This window comes from Crocodylus porosus, unplaced genomic scaffold (genome assembly GCF_001723895.1).
Source record: "Crocodylus porosus isolate Cpor-Errol unplaced genomic scaffold, CroPor_comp1, whole genome shotgun sequence".
In the NCBI taxonomy this organism is placed as follows: Eukaryota; Metazoa; Chordata; order Crocodylia; family Crocodylidae; genus Crocodylus; species Crocodylus porosus.
In genome coordinates, this window is record NW_017728909.1 from 73,768,360 (window position 1) to 73,779,312 (window position 10,953).

Below are 10,953 nucleotides of genomic sequence, written 5' to 3' on the forward strand. Positions count from 1 at the left end.
AGTTTAGTATAAGAGAAGCTGTGGCAAGGCTGGCCAAGGAAAAAAGTCCTTGGCAGTGTTTCTTTCTTATCAGGTGCAAGATGCAAGCTGTGCATTTCTAACAATACTCCATTTCTAACACACCCATGACATGGGTGCTTGTGCAGGGGAAGCATCGTGACCACGTAGGCGGGCTCCCCAGGGAGCTGCCCAGGCAGGCTGACACCCTGTCCCACCCGGGACAGCACTGAGGTGCCGAGTGCTGGGGCCGGGCAGTCGGGGCAAAGTCTGGGCAGCGCGGGGGGAGGCGCCGTGGGCAAGCCAGCCCGGTCAGGCCCTGAGGCAGGCGGGGTCTGGGCGGGAAGTGGGAGCAGCCCCAGGGCTCTGGCGGGCTCGAGCTGTGGTAGGCGGCGGTGCCCGGTGGCACCTGTGGTGGGGTGTTGCCCAGCCCGCGCAGCTCCGCAGGGATGGGCCGCAGCCACCCTGCGTGCGTGAGGATGCTGCCTGGCTGGGGCAGTACTCCAGGCTCAGGGGGCTTCCCTCTCCGGAATCGGCCTCCCTCCACGCTGGGCACAGATCGAGCACGGCAGAGCCATCCCCGGTGCAAGGGCCTGGCCGCGGGAGCCCCCTGGAGCCTGGGAGCAGCCACCGCAGCTGCCTCAGCCTGCCCGGGTACCGGCCTTGCCTACCTGCAGCTCCCCTCAAGGGACCAGGGCTGGGGCAGGCACTGCACAGAGCCGCTGAGCTGCTGGCTCGGCCCTGAGCACCGGGGACCAGCCTGCAGCTGCAGCTCCCACTCGCAATGTGCCCGGCACGCACAGAGACCAAGCAGGAGCCCCCCCTGAGCCCGGCGACCTGCCCCAGCCACACAGCGTCCCTTCATGGGTCGGGTGTCTGTGCCCCATCCCCGCGGAGCAGCGTGGGCTGGCTGGACCCCACTTCCGGTGCTGCTGGGCCCCCCGCTGTGGCCCGAGTAGCAGAGCCCTGGGGCAGCCCCCGCTCCCCGCCTGACACCAGCTCTCCTCCGGCTGCAGCCTTCCCAAGGGCCTGGCCAAGCTAGTCTGCCCGCGTGACTCCCCCGCTGCCTGCTGCTCCCTGCTCCTCTCTCCCTCTTCCCCCTCATTACAACATGCTTATTAACAAGAAGAAAAATTCACAAATACAAGGCAGTTCATGAAGTTTTATTTATTGTCATCAGGTTTTGAATTTTTAGAAAGCCTGGTATTTCCTGTAAAAAAAGGAGAAAAAAGCAACATTAATGATTTATCAATTGTATTAAATATGCAGGGTATCCTGCCATGTACCCCCTCTGCCTCAGTTGTTGTGGGGGTTTTGTTTTGTTTTGTTTTGTTTTTGTTTGGGTTTTTTTGTGGTGTGCCGGCACTCCGGCACTTTACAAGGTAGACATTGTGGTTTTCTTCAGCACTCAGGCCAAAAAACATTGCCTACCCCTGCCTTAGAATAATAGAATCATAAAATGTTAGGGTTGGAAAGGACCTCAGGAGGTCATCTAGTCCAACCCCCTGCTCAAAGCAGGACCATCCCCAACAACATAATCCCAGCCAAAGCTTTGTCTAGCCAGGTTTTGAAAACCTCCAGCCATGGAGTTTCCACCACCTCTTGCAGTAAACAAACTCAAAATAGCAACAAATACCCAGTCCAGAAGCATAAACTATTTAGTCTTTTCTGGATCTCTGTAGAGCTTCTTGCAAAATCCAGGCCAGAGTGACTCCTTTCTGTTCTGGAACTGCATTCATGTGTCTTTGGTCTCCCTGTTACTTTCCCATGCAAAATAGGATGTCTTAAATATGTTGCATCCCTTTTCTGAGTAATCGGATAGGGGCTCCTATTACAGAGCAGTTGAAGAAAATTTTAGACCTGGGAATAAGTCTAAAATTTGCCCCAAATAAATGGGCAAGACCTCCTGTGCTGATCTTCTAAAATGATGGCAGTTTCTGTTTCGTTGTGAGGCTACAGACAGTTCAATGGAATCCCTAGATCTAATGGTTTTTTAAATATGATGGTTAACACTGATATGTTGCTGTCTTTGGATGCCAGCAACGTGTCAAAACTTGAAGGGTGCTGTCCTGAAAATCTATCACAGCTTCCCTACTATGTGGATCACCACAACATGATAAACTAGCCATTTGGCTGGCACTTCAGACATATTTATCTCATCATAACAAACTAGCTAAAGTATTAATCAATGTAGCAGTAGCATAGCTAGGGAGGGGTGACTGGAGCAGCCACCCCAGGCGCTGAGTGAAAGGAGGGGGATAATAAAAGCCACTGCTGCTGGAGCTGAGCAGTTGTGCTGGTTGTATGACAGCTGCTGGAAGTCATGGCTGCCCCTGTGTGTTGCAGCTGCCCTTCATTGGCACCTGGCTGCATTGTTACACGTCTGTAAGGTAGAATGGACAGAATGATGGACTCAGAAAATGACAGGCTAACAGAACTACCAGAAAGTCTGTTATCAATATTGTGACCTGGAGAGAGGCTGGCTGAGCCACAGAAAGTAGAGATGATGGTTGCATCCTTTTGTAGGTTATCTTATATAACACAGATGTTTCGTCACTTTTTTTGGACAATCTCAGTAACCTAAATGGAATTAATTATGATAAATAAGGCTGGTTAAAATTTGGAATTCCGTTTCCATAAAAAATCCCAAAGTTACAAATTGGCTCTGTTCTGATTTGGCATAAAAGACAAAAATGTCAACATTTCCCATGTAAAGGGAATTCCAGAAGGAATTGGAAAAGGAAGTCAACTTTTTTTCTATATGACTTTAAAAAATACATTGGACAACTTCTTGTCTCAACTCTCAGAGACTCCATCTATTGCTCATGACTTTTCTAGCAGATGAGGGCAGCCAATGGAGACCTTAAAAGTCAGAGGTCCCTGCTGTGGAGTACCATAGTAACCTATGGCATTTGTACACGATACGGGGGTTTATTTCTCCCTAAATTGAAGCCGTGTTTTTTTTAAAACACCACTTCAATTTAGGGTGAAGTAAACCCCTGTGTTGTATACACCTGTGTCAGAGACCTATCCTGTAGGGCTGTTCTTCAGTTGTTGGTTTGCTTTGGTTGCTGGTTTGATTCGGAGGAGATTTGGCCTGATTCAGTGGCTGAATCTCCTAATCTGAATTGAATTGGGAGACCAATAAAAAGGTCTGAATTGATTCAAAGCCTCTGAATCAATTCAGAGGAGATTTGGACAAGATTCAGAGATTCGAGCAGTCCCCGCCTGCTGCCATAGGGATCTGGACCTGGGGTCCATGCCATTAAGTAGGGGGTGGGAGAATGGGGACTGGAGGAGAGGGGAGGGGACCATGGTGGGACCCGTGCCAGGCCCCATCTTTGGCCTGCTCCCCCAGCCCCCCTAAGCACCCCATGACCACCACCCGCTCTCCCAGCCCTGTCAATGGCTGCCCCACATGGCTCAACCCCAGCATCCCGGTACTTCAACAAAAAAAAAAGTCTCATACTCACAGGTTGCTGCAGTGGCCATCAGGGCCTCTGGCAGGTCATGGCAGAGCCCCTCCATGCAACATGGGACAGTGTGGGGCAGCAGGGATCACCCCTCCCCACCGCCTTTCTGGGCAGGATCCTGTGAGTGTGGGGCTCTTTTTTTGTGTGTGTTAGGACCCTGAGCCCCGGCAGGGAAGCCATTGCTGGGACTGGGAGAGTGGGCAGGGGTGGGGCCTGTTGGATTTGGAGATTTGGCCGATTCGGCAACAACCAAATTTCTGAATTAGATTTGGCCGAATTGATTTGGGACACTGAGTCAAATCACTGAATCAAATCACTGTTCCCTGAATTGGCTGAATCCAAAGCAACTACTAGCCGCTTTGCACAGGTTTACTATCTTTACCTGCCTCTCCAGTGGTGGAAAGGGGAGAGCGAGCTGCTGGCAGACAGAATCTATTACATATGATAGCTTTTCATTAAGAAAATGTATTAATAAAGGGCATGTATGCAACCAGCACCTGGCATGAGAATTTTCATTGCAGTTTTTGCCAACCTGGGTCTCAGCTGTAGAGCTGTATTTCTGGGACAGGAAAGCTAGTAGAGTGGTGGGATCATGGTATGACTTGTGTAGCTCCAGAACTGCCAGATAATTCAGCACACCTTCCTGGTCTTGGGCAAAAAGCTTGACCCATCCCCCCGATATCACAATATAGTGCCAGTAAAGCCCATACCAAACAAATGTAGGTTGCTATTGGAATGAAGAAATTGGCTAGTCCAGACTTGTACAGGTCTTTGACATAGCTAAGGCAACTTAGGGGTGGTAGAAGCAAAAGAATGAGATGCCACACTGAAACTGGTTTGACCATGGGTTTCAGTCATAAATAATAGCTGGTTTGCAAAGAAAGACTTTCCTATCATGCATCAGGCTATAGATGGCATACATGTACCCATAGTCTGCACTCCCAAAGAAGCCAATGAATATGTTAATTGCAAAGACTGTTATCCTCTGGTCATACATGGTTTGGTGGACCACAGGAGAGAGTTCTTGCATGTAAATATTGGTGACACATGCAAGGTGCCTGATACCAGGATTCAAAGGAGATCAGGCATGTACTTGAACAAGCTACTGAGATCCAATTCTCCCAGTGTCACGATCAACAATGTGGTATAGATATGCACTTACCTTCTCTGGCTACAGCTTATGAAATCATGTCCAGACAACACTGGCCAGACAGAACATTAAATTACATTCCGAACTATTGTAAAATTGAGGCTGAACACACATTTGGAAGGCTTATGGGAACATGATGCTGTCTCCAAAAACATCCGGATGCAAGTACTGATTCTGCTCAGCAGAAGGCAAGGGAATTAGGAATGCCATGTAAGCTGACATAGCCAGCACATACAGCAAGTAACTGCCCACCTGCCAGCACATTTTAGTTCAGGGAACACAGTGTCTTCTGAGCTGCCTCAAACACAGAAGTGATTGCAGTAGAAGGCTGAAAAATTTGATTCATTCCTTTCTTTCAAATGCTAGAAATGTAATTCTAGCACAAAGCTACATTTTGAAACCTTTTATCATATTTGCTACCCCATCCCTCCTTGTTTCTAAGATTGGCTATACAAAGGGCTGTAGATGGAATGTTGTCAAGTAAACACCAAAACATGGGATCATAAGTTCATTTTTTTTGGCTTGTGTATTAAAAATTGCTTTATGAAGTTTCTGTGTTCCAACGGACAGCAGTATGAATATCAACAGCAAGGAGGGGAGACTTGTCTAAGGATCCTGTTTAACCACTCAGAGTTTCCTGTCTAGTTATGAGATTGGTCATTTCATCAAGGATATAAACATTTTGGAGGCCCTCAGATGAAAAAAAGTTGTGGCATAGTCAGTGAAACTGCACCATCAAAGTACATGCAGCAGCTTTTGAAAAGCCTTGTGCCCACACAACACATGTATAAATGGAGGGGCCTTGTTAGTTCCTGAAGGGGTCCAGCCTGGTTGGCTCTGCTGACTAGCTTAACCCATCATCTGGAATTCCTGCTGCATGAAAAATTTGCAGTCATCAGTTCCCAGAAGTGGATCAGATGAGGATTAACACTGATACGCTACTTAAGGTAACAGTACTTTCTCCTTGCCCTTACGCAGCCCCTTCTCATAGTGCAACAAAATTTCAAGAACTCATGATGAAAGAAGAATCAAATGGTCTCTGAAGCAATTGTACATGGTGTGAGGTTTTTCTGCTAAAAAACAATCTACTCCCTGCTCCCCCCACAGGCAAGAATAGACTATTGACTGTACACATTAACAAGCTATGATCTAAATGCTTCAGGAGCTAATTGTTATTTTGTGGCAGCTAAAATATCCCTAAAACTGGCCTAGAGATGCCCCTGGATGTTTGAAGTGTAAAAACTTCTTAGAAAAGAATTATAAGCATTCTGTACACAGTTCTGCTACAGCACCAAAACATTGGCCTATTAAAAATCACAGAAATCAGACAGTTTAGATTGTGGCCATATTTTTTTTTCGGTTAGACATGGGGTTAGGTCTGTACAACAAGCCACTATGCAGGCTTCTGGTGCAGTTTTTGCCCTAAACAAAAGCAGGTTGTACCCGTACTTCCTGACTTCACCATCCTTGGCCATGCACACCTCCCTCCCTCTTCCTCTCCCCTTCCCCTTTCCTTTCCCAAAAGTAATAATGAAAATAGCAGGTAGCACTTATCAGTCTGGAACTGGGTATTATACACTGATGGGGCCACCTGAGGTCTGCCAAAGCCCTTAGAAAACTCAGAGGACATCCATCAGTAAAGACAGTGTCTACTGCAGACTGCTCCAGAGTCTCCATACCAGGAGCTACTTGCCTCAACTCCTCAGAGAAAGTGAAGTCTCCTTTCCCTATGATTATTCCAGCAGCAGGCAGATGAGTGAGGACAACTGACTTGATATTAATGGCAGCAGCAAGTACTTCATCAGATTCTTTGTAAAAGAGGTATGTCACTAATGTATTTACAGACTGTTGTGGTCTTTCATTGAATTACATTTGGATTTGATGAGTTTTCTGTCATGACACTGAGTCCCTAACTGGTGGATGTCAGGTACTGCTGGATCTCCTTCAGGCTGCAGCTGAAATAAAGAAGCTTGACCTTTTCCACATGTTGACTAGAATGTTCCCGTGCTTCTGAAGCCAGCTAGCTCTTCACTGGGAAACTAGATTGGCTTCTAAGATTACCTGGAGAGGTGGTGGAAGCTCCATCCTTTGAGTTTTTCAAGACCTAGCTAGACAGAGCTTTGGCTGGCATGATGTAGTTGGGGATGGTCCCACTCTGAGCAGGGGGTTGGACTAGACAACCTCTGGAGGTCCTTTCCAACCCTCATTTTCTATGAGTCTGTGTGCTGCAAGACGGAGCAAAACAGTTCTGACCACTCCAGAAAACTGATAGTGTAACCCTTAAAAAGGTGTGTGCGTTGAAGGATGAGGGAGGCTAAGAGAGAAAAAGCGCTTTTGGGCAAGGAGCTTGGTGTGAAAGAAGCTTTACATACTGAGAAAAAATAATCTTTTTCCTGTTCTTTCATTCTTACTGTGTCTAGGGAAACAGGACTTTGTGCATTCTTTATAAATAAACAGCATAACATCAGAGAAATGCATATCTATCTCATTAGTTTCTCCTCCAAGAACTGACTACTTGCATTAAAATAGATACGGATGTTGTCAGAAGACAGGTGTCTGCCTTACTTCTAGAACAAATGTGCTATTAAAGGTAAGAAGTTTTGGACTGGTATTACATAAAAGTCAATTTATTTCTGAATCCTCTGTTTCCCATCCTTATCATGACATATCAGTTCTTAAACATGAGTTTCTGGGAAAGTGGAAGATTAGAAAACCTGATGTAAGAACTAATTCATTGTACATCACTTGGTGGAGTCATTGTTGGATGGGAATTAAGCTATAAAGCAGCAGCATTTTTGTTAGAGTATCATTTGAGGATATTTTTGTGTGTGGAAAAAGCAATTAGAAGAGCAAGAAGGTTAATTTATTTCTTCTTTTTACTTTTTTGGGAGGGTTTACAGAAATTGTATATGAATCTAATATTTTAATTTCAAATTAAATTAAAATGACTGCTGAACTTTGTGGAATATTTTTTCTTGTTCTATTGTATTCACTCCTAGTCAGTTGATTTGACTGAGCTGTTAATGTCACCTGCAACATTGTTTCATTGCTAATTTCAGTGCTAAGGGATTGATTCTGTTCTTTCACATACCTGTGTCCCAGCATGACCTGCCAGTGATCTCCATTGCTGCCTGCAAGCATCAGCAACATAGGGACAGATCTTCAAAGCCTCCCTCTTTCCCCACACTCTCTCCACCAAATACTTTCCCACACCTTCTTGATCTCAACACTAGTGGTCTGTCCCTTTCAGTACTGCCCCCAATATCCTACAGACTGCAGACTCTTCTACCTTTGCTTGCCTATTCTCTTGTCATACCGCCAGTAGGTGATTTTATATCTGCCCCATGGTATCTTATCTTCTTAAATCCTAGACCTTTCTTATACCTTACACCTCCATTCCAAGTAACTCCTTTCTACGTCTAGCCCCTATTTCCATGCCTCTCTAGCTTGCAAAAACACTCTGCCTGCATCTCAAGACATACATGTTAGCCCTTCCCCCTTTCCCTCTCCACCACTGTTTTTTTCCCTTCTCATATGCTGCATCTTGTCCCAGGCCCTATTTTAAATATCTCAGGGTAGAGAATATATCTATTTATTGTTATCTTGTAAGACACTCACATATGTTGAGATGCTGTACTAATAAAATAGCAATAGATCAATGGGAAAACTCCAGTTGACTTCAGCAGGCAAAGAGATGGGGCCAACCTATGTTTTTTTCATTCCAAACTATTTGCATAAACAATTGTAGATCAGAAACAGAATCTTGTAAACTACATCTAGAAATTTCAAAGTGGGGTCCCAATCCCACTCATATTAAAATCAGTGGAAGTTTTACTCTTCATTTACCAGTTCAGAGCAATACAATGATGTATTTGTAACAGCCTAGGTTTAGTGCCTAAGCAAAACGTGCAAAACCATTAATGTGTAACAGTTACACAAATTAATCTGTCTTGTTTACTCAGGCAGCTTGCCCACTGCTTGTTTACATGCACAGCATTAGGAAACCCCTGGCTTTTCTTCCAGATTCTGCTATGGGCTTTGTGTAAACCATGTCACAGAACTGTTGTGTCTCTTTTGATTTACACATCCATGTAATCATAATAATGAAAGTCTCTTGCAAGGAGGTTGGGAGGCTTACTTAATAGTAAAGCCTGATTAGATCTTTAGATGAAAATCTGTAAAGGAATTAAAGGGAGAGATAATATGGTAGTCAAGAAATCTTAATATATTCCTGCAAAGTAGGAATTTGTTATTTCTTTAGGGCATTGTTGATTTGTTTGTAAACCTGGCATATTGATGGATTTAAGTATCTCAATAAATTGCATGCTCTATGCCATATTCAGCATATGCAATTTAGTAAAGGACTAGGTAAATCACGATTTTTGTATAAAATACTAATGTATTTGACCTGCAGCATCTCACCATTCAGACTCATCATGTTGGTTAAAAGTATGTACTATCCAGCTTAATGTTTCTCAGGTTTTAAGATGTAGTCTATCTAATACTTCCTGGAGATTTTAATCAGCATAGTTAGAATTTTTTTATTATGATACTGCATTTTAAATAAACATTATTGGAATCAGTGTACCATCATTTGAGAACTAGTGATTTAGTGCCAAACATGAAATCTCTGATACTGCTCTGGTTATTTAGGCACATCTTTCTGTAAAGGTAATTCACCCATGAGAACTGCAGGTGCTGTGCATCTCTGAAAGCCCAAGAAATCTTGCACCAGGCACTAAAAAGCAGTGTCAAATAATGACAACACATGAATAATAACCAGCCAAAATTCATGTGATACAGGTAAAAACAGGAGGCAAATCTGGAACCTTAGTCCTGCTTTTTCCCCGCAGAAAACCCAGTCATTCTAGACATCACACTGAGAATATGCACTGTCCTATGAGGTAAAAAAATGAACCTATCTATTAGGACAAATTTTTAAAGCTTACCTGAAAAGGCCACTGCAGACATGTTTATAGGAAAGAGCCATGCTGGTGTGCTGCCTATGCCTCTGAGTTCCAAGAACAAGCCTTTCCGGCACTGGCATCCTGATGTTCCCACTTTGGTCTGTTGTTCTGTGTCAGTTCGTCATCTGTTTGTCACTTGGCCCACAGTAATGTGTGTTTTGTAATCATTGCATCAGGGGCTTCCACTGGTGGTTTCTCGGAAATCAGATCTGAATTGGCATTCTGGGACTGGGAAAGAGAATTACAGAAAAAACTAAATGAAATTTCCCTGAATTACATCCGAACTCCTGCAAGTGATGTCTGTTTAGCAAGGTAGATTCATACTTCCAAGGGATCAGGCATGTTCAAAACTTGCAGCCTCTCTCTATTAGGTGCATGGCACTTTGATTAATTTGAGGGGGTGGTTTAAATCTTTCTATTTTGTCCACTGTCATCTAAACAGTCATGTATTATTGTAAATAAGAACAATGTAGTGGAATCTATTTCGCTTTTTCAGTATCAGCCAAAAGCCGTGGGTTTTTTACAGTACTTAAGGAAAGGAAAAAAAATGTTAATATAAAAGACACAGCACATTTGCCAGCTGAATTGCTCATGCCATGAAAGTGCCACTCATAGTGAATGCCCACACTGAAACTGGTCTTTCAACCCAGCTACCCCCTCTGCCTGAGGAAGGAAAAGTGGACTTTGCTCTGCATGAGGCCCACTGAAGGATTGTGGTACTGCCTGTGGGGAGGCACTTTTATCCAGATCCTAGTAATTTTTTCCCCCTAGGTATGAGCTAGATACAATTTAGTTCTGTGTTCAGCCATAACTTTAACCCTGGCTTCCTGCTGTTCAAAAAAGCATTTAGACTCTGGGGCAGTAGTTTTCAGCATTTTTTTCATTTGCGGACTCCTAAAAAAATTGAATGGAGGTGCAGACCCCTTTGAATTGTAAGCATGGGTATGCACATGCTTTTGATTGATCATAGTCATTTTTGGGAAACCCCCTAGACATAGTCTGTGGATCCCTAGGGGTCTGTAGACCACAGGCTGAAAACCACTGCTCCAGGGCAAACCTGCAGGGTCACCAAAGTCATGGATAAGGAAATGAGCTGGTGGCCTCAGGGTTTTCATTTCTGGTGTGTGTGTGTATATGTGTGTGTGTGTGTGTGTGTGTGTGTGTAAGTATATTATGTGTATATATGTGTGTATAGTATGTGTATGCATAGTGTGCATATGTGTAATGTACGTGTGTGTATAGTGTGTGTGTACACTGTGTGTGTGCATGTATAGTGTGTTATTTAGTTAGTCGGGGAAGGGGCACCCGCCTCCGGGCTGCGCACTGGAGCCGCCGGGGGCGGGGGCGGGGGCGCGGCTGTACTACG

General features: G+C 44.7%; 1 long non-coding RNA gene across 1 annotated transcript in view; it reads left to right on the forward strand.

The window, feature by feature from the left end:
- Window positions 1–5,899: 5,899 nt before the first annotated feature.
- Window positions 5,900–10,953, forward strand: part of LOC109308173 — an 8,721-nt gene continuing 3,667 nt past the window's right edge. The window contains exons 1-2 of the long non-coding RNA XR_002100515.1: window positions 5,900–6,441; window positions 7,041–7,210. This is a non-coding gene — a long non-coding RNA (uncharacterized LOC109308173). The remainder of the gene's footprint in view (window positions 6,442–7,040; window positions 7,211–10,953) is intronic.